At 37.7% G+C, this 24,841-nt stretch overlaps 1 protein-coding gene across 11 annotated transcripts in view; it reads right to left on the bottom strand.

Moving 5' to 3' along the window:
- Positions 1-8,074, bottom strand: part of DMTF1 (cyclin D binding myb like transcription factor 1) — a gene marked incomplete at its 3' end in the record, with an annotated part of 40,850 nt that extends 32,776 nt beyond the window's left edge. For 3 of the 11 annotated variants that reach the window (XM_081147593.1, XM_081147591.1, XM_081147592.1), the window contains exon 1: positions 7,872-8,065. Of the gene's footprint in view, positions 1-3,736; positions 3,821-4,016; positions 4,229-5,930; positions 6,074-7,489; positions 7,740-7,871 lie in introns of those variants that run through there. The other 8 variants (XM_081147601.1, XM_081147600.1, XM_081147595.1 and 5 more) reach the window with 7 other exon arrangements.
- Between the last annotated feature and the right edge of the window lie 16,767 nt (positions 8,075-24,841).

The raw sequence follows: 24,841 nt of genomic DNA, 5'->3' as shown, positions 1-24,841 counted from the left end.
TACTTATATGTGGAATCTAAAGAACAATAATATAAATCAACAAACAAAAAGAAACAGAGAACAGAGGGGAGGGGGGTTGGGTGAAAAAGGTGAAGGGATTTAGTACAGATTAGTTGTTACAAAATAGTCAGGAGGACATAAAATACAGCATAGAGAGAATATGCTAACAATATTGTAATAATTATATATGGTGCCAGGTGGGTACTTGAAATATCGGGGGGATCACTTTGTAAAGTATATGGTTGTCTAACCACTATGCTGTACACCACAAATTAATACAAAATAATATTGAATGTAAACTAGAACTTCTTCAGTGGAGGAAATAACAGTCAATGTGGGAGAAATGGCACTAGATCTAGGATTAGAAGTGGAGCCTAAAGATGTGAATGAATTGCTGCAATCTCATGATAAAACTTGAATGGATGAGAAGTTGCTTCTTATGTATGAACTAAGTAAGTGGTTTTCTGAGATGGAACCTACCGGTGAAGATGCTGTAAAGAGTATTGAAATGACAACAAAGGATTCAGAATATCACATAAACTTAGTTAATAAAGCAGTAGTGGCAGAGTAGGAGAGGACTGACTCCAATTATTAAAGTTCTACTGAGGGTAAACTGTTATCAAACAGCATCACATGCTACAGAGAAATTGTTCAAGAAAGGAAGTTAATCGATGTGGCAAATTCCACTGCTGTCTTATTTTAAGAAATTGCCACAGCCAGCCCAACCTTCAGCAACCACCATCCTGATCAGTTAGCAGCCATCAACATAAGACCCTTCACCAGCCAAAAGATTATGACTTGAAGGCTCAGATGATAGTTAGCACCTTTTAGGAATAAAGTATTTTATGGTGTGCACATTTTCTTAGACATAATGCTATTGCACACTTTATGTAAACATAACTTTTATATGCACTGGGAAAATAAAATGTGTGACTTGTTTTACTGCAGTGCCCTGGAACTGAACCTGTAATACTTCCAAGGTACGCTTGTATGCTTAATTACGTCCAGTTTTACGCTAAGCATTAACAGCCTAACCAGCTATTGGGCTTTTCTAACACCTTAGGACACATCTTGCTAACGGATGCACAAAATAAATTGAGATAATGCACAGATGCTACATTGCCTCAACAGCAAGATGAAGAGACAACACTGCAAGTATGTGACACTGATAATAGCGAAGTCCCTAAGGTGGGACATGATTTGGCAGAAATAAGAAAGGAGGCTGGATAGGAGATATAATTTGGAGGCGGTGTTGACAGAATTAGCTGAATGAAGATAAAGGGAAGAGAAGCTATCTCATGGTGATTCTTAGGCTTTTGGCTTAAACAGCTGAGTGAGTTTTGGGGCACTAAGAATATATTTCATTAAATATTTTTATTACTAACTAGTATTAATTAAAGATACAAGGCATCCAAATGAAGATGTCAAGTTGATAGCTGGGAGCTGGAATTCAACAGGCATGAATTAGATCTATAAATGTTAGTGACATCCAAATTGTTTTTAAAGATAAGATGACCTAGAGAGGTTAGGGAGGACAGCCTAGATTCCAGTTCTGGAGCGCTTTCTAACAGTTGTAAGTCAAATGATAAACAAGCAAAGGAGACTGAAAAGGACCAATGAGTAGTACAGGCTGAAAACTAATAGGTGTGATGCCCTGGCTGATGTGGCTCAGGTGGACATCTTCCCATGCATCAAAAGGCTGCCGGTTCCATTCCCAGTCAGGGCACATGCCCGAGTTGCAGCTCAATCTCTGCTGGGGGGTGTGCAGGAGGCAGCCGCTCTCACACATTGTTTCTTTCTCTCCCTCTCCTCTCCTCTCTCTAAAAATCAATACAATTCTTTAAAAACAAAACAAAACAAAAAAAACCTAGCAGGTGATGCGCAAGAGTGTTTTTCAAGGAGCATCAAGTAGTGAACTATGCTAAATAGGACTGCTGAGAGGATGAGAGAGGTGACTATCTGATCTGGCAATATGGAGAACATTGTTGACCTTAGCGTAGGTAGTTTCAGGGTAGTGGGGGCAGCCCTATTGTAATACAAAGAAATTGGAAATAGGGAAGACAATACAAACAGGTCTTCTATAAGGTTTAGCTTTCAAGTACAAAGAGAGAATACTAGCTACTGGAGGGTCTAGACAGATGTTATTTCTAAGAGCATATCTGTATTCTGATATGACTGGAGTGACTGAGATGTTGGTGAATAAACTGACTTAGACAATAAGGTACAAAGTTGAGTACTTTAATAGCTTGTATACATAAAACTATGCTTAACTTCTGGACCGGTTCCCCATTTGATTTATCAGGGAAGTATGTCAGGAAGATCTCCAATTCTATGATCGATTTTTTGGTCCTCTTTGGGGCAAATAAGTACATAGCATCAGCCCATTTATATCTTCCTTTCTCTGTAATGAGTTACAGTTATACCAGATGTACTATTTTTACACTAACTAGAAATAAAAGAGAAAAAAAATTTAACAGCCATTTTAACCAGTGAAATGGTACTTTGGCCATGTTTCCATCAGTTGGTGGCTATATTAAACAAACCAAAAAAATACCCTAATACGGTACAAAACATTTACAGTGGAGTACTTATACTCACATTTAAATGAGAAATATAATTTTTATTTATAGTGCCCAATGAGCCAGACAACATTATTTAATGTAGAACAAAAAGAACTCTTGGATATGTTATTTAACACAGAATTTAGGTAAAGAAATGAATACTTCATCCTATTCCATTCCAGTATTCATGTAAAGCTTTTATTCAATGTATTATTTTAGACTGTATCTCCACCTACATTAATTGTTTTGATTTTCTAGGCAGTTGACAAATACGTATCTTCTAAAAACTAAAAACCAAAAGTGACATTTCTTCCTAGTTTTGGAACTAATTCTGCAGATAAATTTGTATCAGTTCCCAAGAAAAGTACTAGAGTAAGGGTAAATTCTATTAGAGAAGATCATGAAGCACAGGAACTTCTGCTAACACTAGGTGCTTGGAATTGATTCAACATTGAAAGATGGGATGAGACTACATGGTATGAAAAACATTCCTTATTATAAGATAGTTTTATAAGCAGAAATCAAGCAAGCTACAGAACATATAGCACCAGAATTTTATTGGATGATTTAAGAATTGAGAACCACTAAGAGGCAAAGTTTCTGTCATAGTTCAACTAATAAGACAGTAAGGACACATTTAGTTTTCAGATGTCATTTTTCCTGACCCAATATATTATCAGAAAATTACTTATTCCTCTCCTGTTAACTTTTTTGTGATTGCCCAAGTCTCTTACTCATGTATTAACATGCCTACTTAAAAATGTTTTTTACAATAATGATTTCCAATATTACTTACTCTTCCACAGCATTTTTAATGGATACATAGTATCTAAATTTACTTAACCATTAACCTATTACTGAACATTTTTGTTTTATACAGACTCCGTATTGACCATCACCATACCTATCAATGCATATAACTAATTCCTTAGGAAATGTTTATATGGGGATTTCCTTAGTAATGTATAATAAATAAAAGATGTGTTTTAAGACATTTTTATTCTGAAAGAATACAACTCTTCACTAAACAGAAAGTCTTAGCGAAAGAGAACAGACGACAAATTCCTACATCCTGAACATGGGTTACAGAGAAGGATGTCAAAAAAACAGACAAAGGCACAAAATAAATCTTGACTACTAATTTTATTCAAGATAGGAATGGAGAAATGTCATACTTGAAGTTGGATGCTTTGGACTATGGTCCCAGGCCCCAGGGGTTTTGCTCTTCTGTATACTTTGTGGAAGTTTGAGAAGCAGAGCTATAAATGAACATAAAGCATATTCAATTAAGGTACCTAATTAATGCTCATTATGGATTGGTTTTAAGATGGTAAAATATGACTGTACACCACAGAAAGTCAATAAAGATGTTAATGGAGTTTAATATAATAAACTTTAATTGCTTAAGATGTCAATTTCAATTATTGAAAACAATAACATTTTAAGGAGAATTACCTGGTAGTATTACAAGGTGCAGCATTTTGCATCTGGTTTGGCAATAAAATCATACTGCTCATTAAAAACCAAAAATATTGTCCTGGCAGATGATGCTCAGTGGTTAGAGCATTGCCTTGCGCAGGGAAGGGTCATAGGTTTGATTTCTGGCCCCAGCTGGGGTGGGTGCAGGAGGCAACCAATCCACCTCACGTCAATGTTTCTCCTTCTTTCTCTCTCTCCCCGCCCCCATTTCCCTCCCTTCCACTATCTCTAAAAGTCAATGTAAAAAATATCCTCAGGTGAGGATTAACAACAACCCCCCCCCCAAATATTATTTTTTACCCGTGCATAATTTAAGAGCTTACAATGTGTACTTGGCTACATTTTAAGCTTTCATCCATTTAAACTGAGCACTTTATGCAAAGCATCATCAGAAGATCTTTAAAGGAAATACATCAAATTATCACTATAGTCCTGATTTACATGCAATGTGCATTTCGTCAACAGACATTTCAAATACTCATATAGGCAGTACATAAATGTAACGAGCATTTTGTTGTTGTTATATAACACCTGATGATAAATAAAGATTACCACTGACAACCTGGTGCTTGGAAGAATGGCCAGACAACACAATGTACATAACCAAAATAACAGGAAAAAAAAAGGGGGGGGGATAACATTTTAAACAAACAAACAACAAAACCTTCATAAAGGGCACTTCAGTGTATTTTTTCCTGACAACTTATTCTTTCATGTATCCAGTCACAGAATGGGATATCTACCCACAAACTTTAAAAAAAGCAGACTTGATAAACAAGTTCTTTTTAATTTAAACTTATTTTTTACCTTTACGGAATCAAAGCAAAAACAAAACCTATTTGTGATTTCTATTACAAGAATTCTCTTCACAAAAGGAAAAACATGAAAAAAGGGTTCTATGCCACAAACAAATGCCACATACATTTAATAACTATCTGTATTTTATATTTAACATACTTAGCAATAGATTCATCACTTTCTCAGGTCATTTCATATCATTTGGGGATAGAAAAAGTTTTGGAGCTAAAATTGAAAAGCATTCAGAATAACTAGGGAATCTTTTATGGGAAAATAAAGTGCCAAAAGTGATAATGATGAGAAAACTGAATATTAAAAGAAAACTCAATTTTGAGAAGGCAGGCTAACATCCCTCAACGTTAAATAGGCAGCCTCTCTATACAGTATTTTAAAAGTAGAACTCTTCCTAAGCTTTATTGCTGTTCTAAAGGTTTGATGTCTTTGCAACATATACTTTCAAAACACTTCCCCAATCCCTCAATATTTTAACATTTATGTGCCAGGCTGTGAATCACTAAGGACACTTGTTTCACACTGTCTTATTCATCTTCACAAGTGTTAACTTAAGCCAATGTTAAAGGAGGATGACAAAAGCCACTGTTCAAAATAACAAGATGTTACTTTCAGGACAAATTTATTACAACATTAATAAAAATTAGGGTCTGTAGACCTTGAAGATAATTGAAGTGAGCAGAAAGATAGGCATTATGTGGGGAAGGTAAGGACTAGTTTTGCTGTTCCTATTTCAATACTAACTAGTAACATTTAACTAACCTTACAAATATAAGTTCTCTCGCCTGCTGCCTTGAAGCGAAATGAGGTAACCTTTCTCCATCTCAAAAAAAACCCACACAACTTAAAAAACCCCAATTAAAGTGGACACCTATCTTATTTTGATAATTCTCTACCAGTAACCATTTCCTAGCCATGCTCTCCTTCCAAAACTTAAATCCTAACTTTGATTGCTTCCCCTCAAAATACTTCTGAAACCTGAACACCTAGAGAAAAAAGGTTTATATAGAATATATTTATTCATATAATTGCTCAAAGTATGGACTTTAAAGTTCTAAATATGCAATGCCCAGTACTTACTGATTAACTGTTGATGAAGACAGGGCAATAGCATTTTGGCTCCACCATCTAGCTCAACTGCAATCAATTTAAAGAGATTCATGCTGAATATGCAGGTCTAGATCGGTCCCCAAAAAAATCACATTTTGGGGTGAGCCTATCAACTAAAATAGTAAAAAAATAATTAGTTTTGTTTGGTGGTAAATAAAAGAATTTAGTATATGGGAATTAAAATGAGATAAAATCATCACAAAACATGAAATGTACTTTCCTCCAAAACTGTAACAATGTCTTTTTCACAAAGATCAAGCTGTTTTTTTGTCCCTTGTGAATAAACGAAAATGTTTAATCCCACATCAGACAGCCTAACTTTTAAAAAAATTCAATCTGACCATTTTTGTAATGTTAAGAAATGTAACTTTAATTTTTTCCTAAATCTTAACTAAATTTCCAAATCTTAACCTAATATAATAAAATCTCATCACTACTACACCATCACAGTAAAAAGCTAAGATTTTGGGGTATTATCACCAGAGTCTTTAAATATTACAGTGGTGGTAAATTACTCAAATTACTAAAAAATAACAGTATACAGAGTTGTTTGAAACACATATTTAAAACCAGCTCAAAGAAAGAATCTCAAGTAATGAAAAAATATGAAAATCCTTAACTGAAAAATTAACTGAAAATCCTTAACTGAAAAATAGATTTTGTTTGTAAAACTTTCAAAGCAATAGAAGAATATTTTCTTACTTGGACTGGAGCTTAAAAGCTGTAAGAGGTTAACTGTCTCTCAAGAATTAAAGGTATAATTATTAGCAAAATATTTTTAAAAATTACAAATAGTATTATTTTACGCTTAAAACACTGATTAGAAAGTAATCCTACAGAACTGACACTTGGTCGGACGTCCCGACGTGAAGCCTCGCCCACTGTCAGAAAGGAGGAAAACAAACACACATTGAATTTGCATGTCCAAATTCAATCACGGAAAGGGAAAGCGAGTCCTGACTTAAGTGTCACAGAATTACCACCCTCTCCTTATCTACCGAATATGTTTATCATAAAAACACAAGGCGTATCATCATTCAACAGCACAGAAAGGCACTTGGACGCCTCTCTCAAACCTACCGGAGACCGGGCTAAAAACATTCTACGTCCCTGAAGAGATACTCAAAGTCTATTTTAAAGGACACATGAGATTAAAAAATGTAAAAACTTCCTCAGAACTTGGCAAAAATTGACAATTACTATTTGCCGACGCATTTTGCTGTTCTCTGGTCGGTTAGGACTGTCTTCCCGTCACCCAGCCCATGTCCCTCCTCTTAAAAAAGACACTCAGTTCGGCCAGCAATCCCGATTCCCTCTGCCTGGGCCATGAACAGCTGAGTGAGAGTGAATCCAAAAAGATGGGAGAAGAATTTAAGACGCAAACAAGGTTAAAAAAATAAAATAAAAATCAAGGGGTTTGGGGTCAGCGACACCCACCTCTTTTTCATTGAACACCACAATTAAAAACGAAAAGGTAACAACAAAAAATAAAAAGGACAACGCCACAGAAACAAGCAAGGCTTCCTTACTCTCCGCATTCCCGGGCCCAATTCTCTATCGAAGCTCCCTCCCCACCCCCAGGGGTCCCGGCGCCATTTAGCTCCTCCGAAGCCGCCGCCATTTTCCGCCCCCGCCGGATCGCTGCTCTGCCTCGGCGGCCGCTCGTTACCCTACTCTGCAGCCCGAGCCACCGCCACAGGCCCGGCCCCGAGAGGGAGGCCCTGGCCTGAGCGTGCGGGGACGGCAGCTTCAGCGTCACGAAGGCCCAGCTCCTACCCCACCCGCGGTGCCCGGGGGCCGGCAGCTTGCGCCGGCCGGCGGGAGCAGGCGGGCAGCTAGGGGGCCGGACAGGCTCCACTGGGCGGAGCGGCCCTGGCGGCTGTTGGGACCTGAAGGTTCCATCGCACTTACTTCCTGTTTTGGGTCCGGGCACTTTGGAAGAACCAGGATGAAGGCTCCAAAAAATACCAGGATGGAGGAAGCAGCCACGGGCAAGAGTGGCTGCAGCTGGAGTAAGCGAGCGCGACGAGCCACCGGAAACGGAGCTACGGCCGCCCCCCGCCCCCAAGCCCCTGCACGCTCCCCCTCCCGCTCTCTTCTCCCTCGGGGTGGCCCTGCGCGCCAGATGCTACGTCACTTCCGGCCAAGTTGGAGCGCGAAAAAAGATCTCGGGTTTGCTGGAGCTTTAGACCATTTGTATGTGGCGGCGTTTGTGGTAGGCTGTTCTCTTGCTCTCCTTATTCTAGGAAGCCTCCGTAGGGATTATCCCGCTGCTGAAGATATAATGGAAGCTTTTGGGTTTTTGTTTTTGCGCAACTGTGGTCCTTCTGGCTTAGGAGAAAGTTGGGCTCGGCGCGCGGGCGGAGTTTCATAGTTAAGCGGGACTCGGAGCGGAACCGCTTGAAAGCGGGTCTGGTTGCAGGAGAAAGCGGGAATTGTGTGTCTGGCATTATTAAGCGTAAGAAGTGAATCTGAAAAAGTTACATACTATATAATCCCAACTATATGACATCCTGGGAAGGGCAAGACGACGGAGATGTAAGACGATAATAGTTGCCAGGTTTGGGGCTGAATGGAAAACAGGGAGAGAGCACAGGATTTTTAAGGCAGTGAAGTGATTCTGTATGATCTTAATGGTAGATACGTGTTGTTATACATTTATCAAAGCCCGTAGAATGTACCACACCAATAATGAACTCGAATGCAAACTGTGGACTTGGGTGTTCATGATGTGTCCTGTTGGTTCATTTGTAACAATGTGCCTCTCTGGTGGGGAATGTCGGTAATGGGGGAGGCTAGGCATATGTCCTGTGGCAGGGGTGAGGGGTAAGTATATAGAAAATATCTGTACCTTCCCCTCAATTTTGTAGTGAATCTTACACTACTCTAATATATATATAATTTTTTTAAAAAAAGAATGTATGAAAGGGCTTAAAAAAGACTTTGAATTTGGACAATGTGGGCCAACATTTTTTGAGAGCTTATGTGCCAGCTAAACGCTTTTTCATGTATTAAACTCATTTAGTGTTTGCAAGTGCCAAATGCATAAGTATAGTATTACTAAAGAATCCTATTTTAGACAGGAACCAAAAAGAAGTGAAGGAGTATGTCCCAGGGCACACAGCAAATGAGTGGTAGAGTCAGAATGGAAGCCTCAGCTCTAGTGCCTATGATCTGAACTACCCTTCTGAAGCTCACAAAATACACTTTGGCAACAGTCTTTTTATAATGAAAATAAAGTACTGCAACCAGTTCCCAGAGTCTAAACTGAAATGGAAGATGGACATGTCAGACCAATTTTCCAAAATAAATGTCAGAAACAGCATTTTATTGCATCCAACTTTATTACCAGTTTGTGGTACTTTCTGCATCCTATTGTAGTTATGACATATATCATTCAATTTTTAAATGAGTATGTAAGTAATATGTAAGCAAAACTGTGAGGCAGGATAGTGTTGTGGTATAGATGTTGGAGTCAGACCTGAGTGTGAATCTTGGCTTCATTGCTTAGTGGTGGGTATGGTACTTCACTTCTCTAAAGCTTTATTTGCTTTTGAAAAATGGGATAATAAAACTTATCTCTAGAATAATGAATTCAACATGCTTTGCACAGAGCCTGACGTGTTTTAAGCACTTAAAAATGGAAACTAATAAATTTCTGACCCAGAAAAGCAATTAAGCTACTCAAAGAGCAGTTGTAATGAAATAATCACATATATAAAATTATTAACATTTATGAGGAAGTGGTTCCTAATTAGCCATACTTTTCGTAACGCATAACCATATAGGATTTTCACTACGGCATAAGAGAATGATACTTAAGTTATAGTCTGGCCTCCCATTCTCTTCTGCAAAATCTTAGGTCAGCCTGTACTCTGCTGTTAATTCCCTAAAAATGTCAAGTGCATCCTCATAATTCTCCCTTTCTGGTGACTTTCATAACTGCCATTTCCCAAGGTAAGTTGATATTTCCTTGGGGAGAACAAGTGTATTTATTATTTTAATATTGGTTTAATACATAATTTAAAAAGTAAATTGGACATCCCTTTATGATAAAAATAAGTGGGTATAGAGGAAATGTACCTCAACTTAATAAAGGCCATATATGACAAGCCCATAGCTAACATTATACTCAATGATGAAACGCTAAAAGCTTTTCCTCTGAGATCGAGACAAGGATGACCACTTTCACCACTTTTATTCACCATAGTACTGAAAGTCCTAGCCAGAGAGCGTTTAGGCAAGAAAAAGAAATAAAAGGCATCTAAATAGAAAGGAAGAAGTAAAACCGTCACTATTTGCAGGTGACATGAATATATATATATATATATGTATATGTATATACTCACCCTAAAGACTCCATCAAAAAACTTAAAACGAACAAAGTCAGTAATGTTGCAGACTACAAAATCAATACACAAAAATTGGTTGCATTTCTATACACTAATAAAAACTATGAGGAAAAAAATGCCATTTACAATTGCATTAAAAGGCATAAAAATACCTAGGAATAAATTTAACTGAGGTGAAAGACCTGTATAGTGAAAACTGTAAGACAGTAATGGAAGAAATTGAAGAAAATACAAGAAATGGGAAGATATTCTGTGCTCATGAATTGGAAGAATAGTGTTAAAATATCCTTATTACCCAAACAATATACAGATTTAATGTAATCCCTATAAAAGTTCTAATGGCACTTTTCACAGAAATAGAAAAAAAATCTAAAATTTGTATGGAACCATGAAGATCCCAAATAACCAAAGCAATCTTTAGAAAAATGAACAAAGCTTAGGCATCATGCTCCCTGATTTAAAGCTATATTACAAAGCTATAGCAATTCAAGTAGTATGGTATTTGCATAAAAACACACATAGATCTATGGAACCGAACAGAGAGCACAGAAATAAACCTGTGCATATATAGTCAACTAATTTATTACAAAGAAGCCAAGAATATACAATCAGGAAAGGACAGTCTCTTCAATAAGTGGTGTTGGGCAAATTGGATAGTCACATGCAAAAGAATGAAACTGGGCCACTGCCTTAAACCATACACAAAAATTAATTCAAAATCGATTAAAAACTTGAACATAAGACTTGAAACCATGAAACTCGGGGAAGAAAACATAGGCAGTAAGCTTCTTGACATAGGTCTTGGTGATAATTTTTTGACACCAAAACCCAAAGTAACAAAAGCAAAATTAACAAGTGGGACTACCTCAAACTAAAAAAACTTCTGCACAGCAAAGGAAAACCATTAACAAAATGAAAAGGCAGTCTACTGAATGGGAGAAAATATTTGCAAATCATATCTGATAAGGGGCTAATACCCAAAATATACAAAGAACTCATTCAACTCAATAGCATGAAACCCCCAAACAATCTGATTTAAATATGGGAAGAAGATCTGAATAGACATTTTCCATATAAGATATACAGGTGGCCAACAGGTTCAGGAAAAAATGTTGACATCATTAATCATCAGGGAAATGCAAATCAAAGCCACAATGAGATATCAGCTCACACCTATTAGAATGGCTGTAATAAAAAAGATAGGAATTAACAAGTGTTGGGAAAGATGTGGAGAAAGGGGAACATTTGTGCTCTGTTGGTGGGAATGTAAATTGGTGCAACCACTATGAAAAACAGTATGGCCCTGGCTGGTGTGGCCCAGTTTGTTAGGCATCATCCCATTGTACCAAAGGGTAACTGATTCGATTCCCAGTCAGGGCACATGCCCAGGTTGTGGGCTCTGTCCCCAGTGAGGGGCATGCAGGAGGCAGCAGATTGATGGTTTACTCTCACATCGGTGTTTCTCTCTTTCCCTCTCCCTCTCAAAATCAATAAAAATATTTTGTTTAAACTGGTATGGAGGTTCCTCAGAAAATTCAAAGTAGAAGTACTGTAGGATGCAGCAATTCCATTTCTGAGTATTCATGTGGGGAATACAAAATCACTGATTCCAAAAGATATGTGCACTACATGTTCATTGCACCGTTAATTGCAATAGCCAAGATACCGAAATAACCTAAGTATTTATCAATGGATGAAAATAAAGAGGATGTGTATATAGATTGAAATATTAATTAGCCATAAAAAAGAATGAAATTTTGCTATTTGCTGCAACATGGGTAGACTTAGAGGGTATTATGAAGTAAGTCAGACAGAGAAAGTTCTATACAGTATATGTATGATCTCTGTTACCTGTGAAATCAAGAACAAAAAAACAATCTCGTAGATAGGACAGATTGGTGTTTGCCAGGGTGAACTGTTTTTGTTGTTTCCCCCGTTTAATAAGAAAAAAGGAAAGTATATCTATTTTAATAACACCTGCGTATCTTTAACTTGCACATCAATGTAAGATTATCCTCAACATAATTTGAATCCTAGAGCAACTTTCTGCAGTTAGACTTCTAGGTTATTCCTACCTCACTACTTAGTCAATGTGTACCTAAGGAATGCATGAGATTGTTTATATTATCCTAGGATTTACTTAATTGGGAATAAAATATTTTGTAGAAATATCATAAGAACTTGTTCTATCCCAAATAGAATTTAATATATTAACAAAGTATTTACAGCACAATCATGGTATTTTCTGCATTTGCTAGGTATAATTAACTGTTGGATTCCAGATTTTTATAACACTTAATGAACTTCATCAGTGATAGAATATTGATGCAATTACTCATCTTTTATGAAAGGATGCTATATTAACATAAAAATCTTTCAGATACTGAGAGGTAGGTTCTGTTGTTTCATGATTGTCTCATGTCCTAGAGAGTGTGATTCAGAAAAAAAATGCTTGTAAGGGCTTTTGTTCAAAATAAATGAAAAATACAATTGCTGAGTAGTCCGTTTTCTTTCTACACAGTCTCTGTGTCCTGTGAATACAGCTGATAGGCATACACTGGGAGGCCTTCCAGAACTTCCAGAGAGCTGATGAGGATTCCCATGCTAATAGAGGAATGAACAAACTGTCTCTAGTTAGGGCCACACATCAGGCTGTTCCAGGTCTTCTCTCAGATTCCCCCTTAGGCTTTTCTCTGGGGCTGTGGCACTCGGTCTTATAATCGTTTTCCTGCCCTCTGCTTTGTGTCCTGTCTCATCTCCACACTTTCTTAAATTTATCAACCTGGTTAATACCTCTCCATACCCTCTTCACTTTTTTTTTTTTGCAAATGATCTTTACTGAGACCTACTGATGAAACATTATCAAAAATTGGTTCCACTTCCAGTTAGAGGAGTGGAGAGCTAAGACCAGATAATCCCAGCAAAGGAGGGTAAAACTTTTCATTCTGTCCTTGAAATTTTTCTGTTGCAAAACAAAACAGTAAGGTTAATTTATTAAAATTTGGAGAATGTCTGAACCTAAATTCAAAGGCCTATTCCTTTAAGTCTGGCATAGAAGGAAGAGAGACAGTATATTCATGAATCAATAAATAATTGTCAATTTTTATAAATTCCAAGAAGGATACAAATTGGGTGCTATGGAAGTGAGCTTTACATAGGGAATTCAGAACAGGGCTTTCTGAGAAGACATTTGAGCACAGACTGAAAAAGTGAGAAGAAATCTGAAATCTCAGTAATGGGGTGAGGAATGGTAGGGCATTTGTTCAGCTAATGTGGGAGTGTATTTGTAGAAAACAACTGGCCTCTATAATATTTGTAAAATGGTAAGGGCACAGTGTTGTAAGTGGTAGGCTCAGTCTCTCACAGACATTGAGTTTAAGCCTGCACCTCTAAGGCTGGAGATTAGCCCATGCCAGAGATGGCTGGACCATCTGCCACCCCTGCCTTGTCTTATAGCTTCAGTTTGCCAGCATATGGCACAGTACCTTAACTTAGCAGACACTTAAATGTCTATTGAGATCAAAGATAATTAAGTGTCTCAAATCAGAAGATTAGGAAGCTAGCCATTTCTATTCTTTGGCAATAGTTATACTAACTCTAGGGGAGCTTAATTATTTTTTCAGATAGTGTCACTACTTGGGCAACTCTGGAATAAAACAAACAAATGTTACCCTAGTGGAAAGAGGTTATTTTAACACAGTCACATGCTCCCAGTGTTACTGTAAATTTATTACCCAAATCTCTTTGTTCATCTAGATGTAGTAATTTAAGGATAGAAACATTACATTTTAACCAGCAGATGTCCCTATTCAGCAAGGTTTTTTGGTTTGTTTGTTTGTTGTTGGTTTGTTTTCTTTCCAGAGTAGTAGCTTCAACGGCACAGGGGAATTCTGTGGCTTGAATTTGTTAGTGATACACGGTGGTAAACCAATGACAAGTTTCAACAGTAATAAAACCAAAGAGATTATGCTTTGAAATCTGAATTTGAAAGGTCTGCTGGCATTTAAAGAGTTGTCATTGATTAATCTTCTCTTTTTGTGCAATGTACATCTAATTCCCTAGAGAAGGATATGCAGTGACGAAGAAGCAGGGAACCTGTGTAACCTTTATTGCTTTCAGAAGTTTGCACATATGACATTCATCCCTTTCACTCGGCAGACCTTCCTGAGCACATAACTGTGTGCTGAGCACTGTTCTAGACATAGGGCATACGGTAGAGATCAAGAGAAACTAGGTCACTGCCCTAAAGGCACATATATTCTTGTGGAGGCGCTAGAGGAGCTTACATTAGTGTTTTTCAATGTGTCTTTGTACAATACTCTGGGTTAAAGTACCAATTTACTAAATTATTGCAATTGTCCATAAAAATTGCTCATGATTAACAGTTTAATGAAGTATTAAGACAAAATATGAATCAAATTAGTATCAGATTAATCAAAATTGCAAATATTAGGAATGATGGACCAATGTTCATTAGTTTTGCTTAATCAAAGCACTTTGAACAATATCTGACAGATAGTAAGTGCCCAAAATGTCAGATATTATTATTTGCCTCGATTTCGATTCCAGTCAAAGGCATGTACCTCAGTTGTAGGCTCGATCCTGGCCCCGATGTGTGCATGAGGGAGGCAACCAACTGATGTCTCTCACATCAATGTTTCTCTCTCTCTCCCTCTCTCTCCCTCTCTCCCCCCCCCCCACTCTCCCTGAAAAGCAATGGAAAAAATATTCTCAGGTGAGGATTAAAAAATATATATATCCAAACTGAACAGAAAGCACTGTTGATCAAGCAAGCTATTCCTCCCCAAAAATTACCTGAAATAGCAACCTAGTCTTTCAACAACAATCTAATTTAAATATTTCTATGAGATATTAAATATAACCATATTAAATTTTAGAGCTTAATAACTTTGTTATAATGACTGTATCTTAAGTAGGCAGACTGAGTGAAGACATGTAGTATATGATTAACTTAATGAAATTGAGAAAAACAGCATTAGGAAAGCACAGTTCCTATGGGCCATCTGTTCAGACTTGAGAATAATATTATTATATATAACCACATTTTATAAATGTTGCTATTGAAGCGGTATTATATTGATATTAGCAAACTTAGGGTTAGGAAAATATGTAGCTCCAGTGGTCACAGTATCACTAAGTCTTTTTTCTGTGTTTATGTTTCCTACTAGGAGTAGGAACTGAACTTTGGTCTGTGCTGGTTCAACCTGATGTATTAAGACATAAGGCTTATTACAGCCACTGTCTGAAGGTGAAACTCCTTTCTCCGTTTCCATTATAACTGGATAAGCTCTATTTCTGTTGAACAGAAGCCCATTTTCACATGATGCTGCAGTCTTTTCTTTCTTTTCCTTTGCCAAAGAGCCATCTGCTATGGTATCATACTATACTGAGAACACTCTTGATCTTGAGTCTGTAATAAATTTTCACAGTAATCTCCTCTGAGAAGGAACCCATGCTGTTTTACCATTGTTGACCAATTGCAGGAAAAATATATGATACAATGTCTCATGCATAATGTTGTAAATAACGATGTTATTTGAAAAGTTCATAGTAAATATAATACTCTAAGCAATCTGTCTCTTGCAATGGGTAAAAACAAAAAGAAATCTGAAGGTTTTTACTTTTAGGCCTTTCCTCCCTTTCTCTTCACTGAAACTGCATTCTGATAAAGTAAAAATTGAATGAAGGATTTGAAAATTATATTTCCCTACTACAGATGGCTTATAACCGAAAGTAGGATGCAATAAGTGACCAGGGTATTCTTACCATCTCCACATTCACCCGGCAGTGCAATTCAATATCATTAGATGTTTTATTTTTATAAAATTTTAAATAGAGAAATGGTAGGAATGATAGACCAATGGTCATTAGTCTTGCTTAATCAAAGCACTTCGAACAACATCTGATAAGTATAAGTGCTCAGAATGTCAGCTATGATTGTCTACCTACAAAGAATGAAAAGCAGGAAAAGAGAATTTTTATTTTCACTTGTTTTTAATGTTGTTTATATATGTAAAAGGTAAAATTCAATCCCAATGACATTTTTTAAAGTCATAGGTCATACACACCCAAGTTTGCAAAGAATAAATCTGTCATTTCTTTGGTAACAAGCCTTCAGAGTGCTCCTTAGTCCCTGATAGGTATTTATTCTACCTCTCTCCCAACAAATGACCTTTAGGGAGACTTTTAAGCATTAACTCCCTCAATAGGCTCCCCACCCCACCCCCACCCCCACTTATACATTCATCAGGGCTCATCCTAAACTCCTTCCCTCCAATCCTAGAGATGTTTCTTCTCTTATTCAAGGCTAATTCATCTTCCTTCAAGGACTATTCTTATTACTTCTTCTACGGTTTCTCCAACACGCCACTGAAGATCATTAACAACCTCCACATTGCTAAATCCCGTGAATAATAGCCTATTATCACTAGCTTAATCTTTCCACAGCATTTGTTCCTGCAATGACCATACCTTCTTTCTTTGAATACTCTTTTTTTCTCTGTCTCTCTCTTGATTTTGAGATTGAATACTCTGGAATTTCTCCTACTTATCTAAACACTTCTTCTTAGCTGACCCGCCTTTTAAATTTCAGAGTTCTTCACAGTGATCTCCTAGGCCTACATCTCATTCTCATTCTATCTTCTCTTCCTAAGTGATATCACCCACTGTAATGGATTCAGCTGCTCTCGATACACTGATGACTCCTAAGTTTATAACTCTGCTAATCTACTGCTCAAATCCCCTGTTGGTTGTGGCACGTGGTTTAAATGTGGAACCCTTGCAACGTAGAAGATTGTATTTCCCAAAGATGGTTGCACCAGTATTTCCCATCCAATACACTCTTCATACAATACAACTTTGACATTCCTCCCATCAGGACGTAGAGGTATATGACTCCTTCTCTTGAAACTGGGCAACTTTGGTGACTATGTTAACCAATAGAGCATGCAGGTAGTGGTGTTATATGACTTTGGAAAATAGGTCATAAAAGCCCTATCAGCCACCAAGTAAGCAACCATTGTATAAACAGTCCAGCCTTGTTACTGTGAGGAAGCCCGAACTAGGCCATTCAGAAAACCACGTGGAAAGGCCCCGGGACCGTATGAAAAGAGAAGGGTGGCTGGAGAGTCCCTAGCTGCTTCAGCTTCCCCTCCAGACTAGTTATCTATTGCTATATAACAAATTACTCCAAAATTCAGTGACTTAAAACATCAAGTATTTATTACCTCCCAGTTTCTGTGGCTTAGGAATTCAAGAGCGGCTTAGCTGAGTGACTGGCTTAGGGACTCTCATGAAGTTACAGTCAAAGTTACAATCAAGATGTCAGCTGCGCTTCATCATCTGAAGGCTTGACTGAGGGTGGAAGATCTAGTTCCAAGATGTAGAACTCACTCACATGGCTGTTGGCAAGAGACTGTATCCCTCTACTCTTTAAGTGTGGGCTGAGCATTGTGACTTCCTCCCAGAGAGTATGTTGGGGGGGATGTGGGGTGGTGGTGGCAGGAGGGTAACTTTAGAGTTGTGCGGGGGAGGCTAATAAAATGGAATGTTATCTTGGCACTCAAATATTGTACTATTGCTGCAGAAGAAGGGAAGAACACAAAAAGAAAAAAGAGACTACAGTAATAGCCTCTACCACAAGTAACACTAAGTATATTAGCAAAATCACGATTTATAAGGCAAGAAGAGGAGCTGGCTTTGTTCCTGAGAGGTGGACATGACTCTTTTTGGGAGAGTAGGAGAGGAGAGAAAGAAGTCAGGAAAATGGTGGAAGTCTAGGACTCCTCTCTGATGCCTTTAATGCTCTTATAAAGCCCCTAAATTCTTGGAATGTGAAGCTCTGTGGTAACTAGTGAAAAAACTTGATTCTTTAAGACAAAATAGAGTATATGCCTGGATTCCAGAATGAGAGGAAGAGCCCAGTTGGCGTGGATCAGTGGTTGAGTGTTGACCTATGTGCCAGGAGCTCCCGTTTGATTCCCAGTCAGGGCACATGCCAGGGTTGTGGGCTTGATCCCCAGTAGGGGGCGTGCAGGAGTCAGCAGATCAATGACTCTCATCATTGATGTTTCTATTTCTTCCTCTCCCTTCCTATCTCTGAAATCAATAATAAAAAAAGGACTTAGAGGAAGAGTCATGACAGTGTAAAACCCCAAGAACCTGAGGAAGACTATGAAAGCTTTGAATGTAACTGGACTTTGGAATTGGGCCTTTGAGGCAATCTTACATTGATTTCATGAGACAGGAGATAGGAGGCCCTAGGTGATATGTGAGTACCACCACAGTTCCTTTTGAAATCCACAATTTTTACAAAAAATAAGGGTGCTAGAAGCAGTATTATGCATAGTTATAAAAAAAGGTTTCTTTTTAAAAATTCAGTGTAGAGTTCCTAATTATGCTACTTATAGCAACTATAAAATTAGCAATTTGAGAGAGCTTTTACTTAGGCTTAACATAGCGTTAGTTTTAGCAACTGAAAATAGATATGAAGTATGAATCACTTTCTTAACTGAAATGTAGGCTAAATGTAACCATCACAGATTTTAAGAATTTCACCTAAATTTCTTCTCAATCACATTTTGTGTGCTGACACTGAGACATCAGTAAAGGAAACAGGATGAATTGGCCAATTTATGTCTTTTCAAGACTCCAAATGGACTATAGTTTATAATGTTAGTGGAAATGGCAGAGCAGATGGACAACTGTGCACTTTTGATAGATTGCCACGTGCCTGATTACAAAATAATTCATTGCTGAATAGGCCTCATCACTAGTAGAAGCTCTCCTAGAGGAATTTTATTTAGAACCAAATATACCTAAACCAAGAATCATTGAGAGAACCCTGTGTAAGCTTCCAGATGTCACTTTTCACAGAAAGTGATTTTTCAGATGTTAACCAGGTACAACACTGGAAGACCCCCTTAGAAGAAATTCCTTGTTGAACAAGTTAGGTCTGCCTGCCTGTGTAAGCTATGGGAGCACAAAAGTTGAAAATGTCTGGTCAACTAAGAAATGCAGACCATGACTCTGTCCTTTTTGGTGGGTACTTCAATTTTCTGCCCAGATGTTCAGGTAATCTCTATGTTACTAATCATGGACATGTAGAATTCAGGTAATTTCTATGAATATTTCACATTATTAGTAATACAATAAATATGGAAATATCTATTATGCTCAGACAACATTCCTTTTCTATACACACCATGACTTGAAAGTGCTTGTGACAATTATATTTTAAATATGTTCAAAAGAATCATGGACATGTAGAATTCAGGTAATTTCTATGAATATTTCACAGTATTAGTAATACAATAAATATGGAAATATCTATTATGCTCAGACAACATTCCTTTTCTATACACACCATGACTTGAAAGTGCTTGTGACAATTATATTTTAAATATGTTCAAAAGTAATATGTAACAATTTTTTTTCAGCTTCTGACAAAAAATTTTCCCAAATCATAAACTTTTTACTCCCTTGATCTCCTGTGAGAGGACTCAACATCTCTGGATTGTGCCAATTATCACTTCAGTGCCCTCACACTCTAATCTCTCCATCGCTGGAAAGGACTCAGATGGATACTCCCCTTCTAGCCTTTGGAGACCCAGAGGCATCTCTGTAGTCTTGGAAGGCATTCTGCTGAGTGCTTGTTTTCTAGAAATACTGGTAATTTCCAGATACATGTTTCCTCCAATTTCCATTACCTATGGTACAATGTTGTAAATTGGAATTCCAGTTCTGGGTATCCATTCCATACCTCCAAAATTCCAAAATCTATGCTAAAAAAAAAAAAGACAGAGAAAGATAATGAACTATAACACGTGTACATACTTTGTGCAAACTTTTACTAATTACAGAAAGTCAAATACCACCTAATATAAATGTGATATGTTGATGATTCCTTTAACATAGTAATATTTTTGAGCTATCAGTGGGTTGCTGTTCCTTTCAGCACTTTCTCAATGATTTATTTGTGTTAGTATGGACTCATGGGCATTTATCATATACATAGGGTTATAATCCAATACTGTTTTTTATTTTGTTGCTCAAATTGTCCCAGCTTTTGTGACTAGTAGTTATTTCAGTTGGCTCTTGGACCACTTTGATATACCCCCATAAATCATAGGTCGATGCAGCCTAGAAAGCCAGGCTACACAAGTAAGCCGCAGATGGCATAAGGCACAGAATGCAAAAAAGGGGAAGCTGCATGAAGACAACTAAAAGGCAGTGGGAAATAAAAAAAGGCTTAACCCCCTTTTCTTATATGAATTGCAGAAAATAAGAATTATCTCTTTATAGCAGATTTCAGGGTTGAAGATATCATCAGGGGAAAGCCAGATTTTAACTACATTATTATAACCAAAAGAATACTTTTAGGAAAGTTCGAGGGTTCAGAGAGTTTTTACAATTGAACAGAGATGCAATAGAATGCAGTGGAAGGAGCTAGTGAAATGTTCAGCAGGGATTGAGCACCGCGGAAGAGGCGGGGAAAAAGGTGGAGCCTTGTGAATCACAAGTGTACTTATGTTACAATATCTCAGTATGAGCCCCAGGCTAGAGATTTGATAGTTAAATAAATAAATAAAAATATCTTCTGACAAATAGCAAATTAGTAATTAATAATTGCTTGCTCAAATAATTATTTGGCACAAGAATGAAAGAAGAGCATATGCTGCTTGTTTGAGCTGTCAGTACTTAGATGAGCTGTTTACAAAAATGGAAGAATTTTAAATTAGAACCACAATCTTGCAGAATGTATTCAGGGAATACTGGAAACATGAGCACTTTAAATATCCACATGGAAAGGTCATAATGCAAATGACTTTTTACAATATGTGAAAAAATTATATAATGATATATGGGTTATGCTGTTATACTCTCTTAGGTTGGGGAGAAGGAAATACAATGATCTCTCTTTCTCCCAAAATACTCTTTACATTCCCAAAACATTCTGGTACCCATCCCTCACTTGGAGTTTTCATTTGGGGATAAATGGAAGGTGGGAAAAATGTTCTGAAAAACAGACATTTAAATTGAGGAAAAAGAATACCCTCCCACCCTGCCGGGCATGCCTCAGTGGTTGAGCATTGACCGGGGATCCAGGAGATTGTGGTTCGATCCCTGGTCAGGGCACATGCCTGGATTATGGGCTCCATCCCCAGTGGGAGGCGTGCAAAGAGGCAGCCGATCAATGACTCTCTCATCATTGATGTTTCTCTCTCTCCCTCTCCTCCCTCTCTCTGAAATCTAAAGATATATTTAAAAACAACAACAACAACAAAAGAATATCCTCCCTTCTCATCTCTCACCTCCCCACCCCGCCACCTCCAGCCTCTCTCCTACCATCACTGAGAACTGGATTTGGACAACCTAAACCCAAAGAGATCAAAGATCTCCATGAGCCTGCTCTGAGTAACACAATGAGAATAGAATCAGAAACTAGATTTAAACTCAACTTTGAAGACAGAAACATCTGAAATTTTTGAGATGAAGAACTGGACAATTTAAAATGACCCAAAATAATGTAACAGAATTATCTCCTGCAGGGAAAAATCTTTATAAATCTGGGCCAGAAGTTTGCATCTGTTATTTAATGTTAACCTTCTGTTACTTACTAGTTACCTGTCCTTGGGCAGATTAATTCACGCTATAAAATTTCTTTAATCATAGGATTCTGGAGACTTAAATATACTATGTATATAGGTTTTTTCTTTCTAGTTTTTTTGTTTTTTAAAATCTTCATCTGAAGATATATTTTTATTGATTTTAGAGAGGGAGGGAGGGAGAGAGAGAGGGAGAGAGACATCAGTGTGAAAGAGAAACATCTATCTGTTGCCTCCCCTACATGCTCAGACCAGGGTTGGGAATTGAACCTGCAACCCTTTTGGTGCACAGGACAACACTCAACCAACCAATCCACCCAGCCAGGGCTAGTTTTGTTTTATTTTTATTCAAAATAGAATCAACTTTAAATTTAGAGAACTATTGCAAGTACAGCATAATTAACTTTTCTCGTAAACCATTTGAGAGTAAGTTGCTGGCATGGTAGTCCTTTACCTATGAATACTTTTATGTGTATTTCCTATAATGACATTTCCTACATAATCATAATCAATATATTACCACTACCTAATCTTCAGATCTCATTTAAATTTCACCAGTTGTCTCAGTATGTCCTTGACAGAAAAAGAATCCAGCCCAGAATCAAATGTTGCATTTAATTTTCATCTCTCTTTAGTCTTCTTCAATATGGAAGGGTTCCTTGGTCTTTACTTGACTTTCATGACCTTGACATAAATGAAGATTACAGATTATTTTAAAAACTCTCACCATTTGTGTGTATTTTTAAAAAAATATATCTTTATTGACTTCAGGGAGAGGAAGGGAGAGGGAGAGAGAGAGAGAGAAACATCAGTGATGAGAGAGTCATTGACCGACTGACTCCTACAGGCCCCACACGGGATCGAGCCCACAACCCACGCATGTGCCCTGACCCGGAATCAAACCGCGATCTCCTGGATCTTAGGTGGATGCCCAACCGCTGAGCCACGCCTCGCCAGACCCACCATTTGTGTTTGTCTAATGTGCCGTTGAGACTCAATTTAGGTTCTGTGCTTTGTCAGCAATACCACAGAAATAATGCCAGTTTCCCCTCATTGCATCCTATCAGGTAGCACAATTTTGATTAATCTCATTGTATTACCACAAATTTAGTGCATTATAACCACACAGATTTATCCTACACTTCTGGAGATCAAAAGCCTGAAATGGGTTCACTAGGTTAAAATGAAGGCAGAGCTGCATTCCTTCTGCAGGCTGTAGGGGAGAACCTGTCAGCTTCTCTTTTCAGGCAGCCTCCTTTCATCTTCAGAACCAGTAACCACATTGCTCTGAACTCTGCTTTCATCGTATCTCCTTCCCTGACTTCTCCTCCTGCCTCCCTTTTCCACTTGTAAGGATCCTGTAATTACATTAGGTCCACCAGGATAATCCAGACTACTCTCCTCCTCTCAAGATCCTTAACCACATCGGCAAAGTCCCTTTTCCTATCTAAGGTAACATATTCATAGGTTTTGGGAATTAGGATGTGGGCATTTTGTGTGAGGGGCATTATCTATCTACCATACGAATTTTTGGTAATGTTCACTTTAGTCACTTGATGAAGGTGGTTCCTTCCAGTTTCTCTGTTGTAAAGTTTCTTTTTCTCTCACTATAACTAATAATTTTTATAGGGAAAATTCTTTGGGACTATGTAAATACCCAATTTTCATCAATTTCTTTCTCTCTTTCCCTCCCTTCTTTCCTCCCTTCCTTCATTCCCTCCCTCCCTCTCTTCTCCCCTTTTCTTTTTTCCTTCCTTTCTTGGCTTATAGGTATTTATGGATTACAAAATAAATTTTAAAATTGTTATTTATAAAGTAAGTAAACAAGCAAGCAAACAAACCTCTTATTCTAGGCTAAAACCTTATACTTTCTCTGACCTCATCCCTTGAATCAGTCATTTCCCCAAGAAGCTCTGGTTCCCTTTCAGTAGAGAGCAGTATTTAGAAATCAAGAATTGAGTACTAGGTGTGGTCATTACTATTGGAATGTTGCTGTTCCCAGGCCTCTCAGTGGACAGAAGTTTATACATGTCTTCACAAAGAATAGTTAGTTGTGCAACTTTATTCACAAAAACTCAAAGCTGGAGTCCTGGTTGGTGTGGCTCCAGTAGTTAGAAAGTCAGGCTGCACATCAGAGGATCATGGGTTTGATTCCTGGTCAAGGTCATGCACCTGGGTTGCAGGTTCCATCCCGGCAGGAGGCAACCAGTCGATGTGTCTCTCTCACGTCAATGTTTCTCTCTCTCTCCCCTCCCCCTTTCACTCTCTCTAAAATCCAATGGAAAAATATCCTCTCGTGAGGATTAGCAAAAACTAAAAACCAAACAAACAAAAAGCTCAAAGCTGGAAATAGCACAGGAGAGTGCATGAACATTGTGGTATATTCATATGTTGAAATACTGCTTAGCAAAAATTTTAAAAATAGAAGAAAGAACAAATAATATGTGCTGTCATGTGGGTAAATCTTAAAATCACTGAGGTAAAAGGATCCAGACACAAATAAGAACACTCTGCACGAATCCATTTATATGAATTTTAAGAACAGGTAAAACTAAACTATGGCAATTGATCAGAGCAGTGGTGGCCTGTGAGGACTGAAACTGTGTGGAAGGAGACAAAGTAATTTGCTACCATTATGGAAATATTTTATCTCTTAATTAAGGTTCATTTGGCAGTACACCCATTGAATTGTACACGGAGGACTTGTACATTTCACTGTATGTTCGTTTCTACTCAATTAAAAAAATAAGATTGGCAGAGAGGTTTTTAAACCTCAATTGCCCTTTCTTCTTCATCTTTTTGTTTAACTCTCACCCAAGGATATATTTTTCATTGCTTTTCAGAGAGAGTGGAAGGGAGAGAGAGGAAAAAAAACATCGATTGGCTGCCTCCAGCACACACC

Source organism: Miniopterus schreibersii (assembly GCF_964146895.1).
Source record: "Miniopterus schreibersii genome assembly, chromosome: 9".
In the NCBI taxonomy this organism is placed as follows: domain Eukaryota; kingdom Metazoa; phylum Chordata; class Mammalia; order Chiroptera; family Miniopteridae; genus Miniopterus; species Miniopterus schreibersii.
This window is presented reverse-complemented; position numbering and strand designations above follow the sequence as displayed.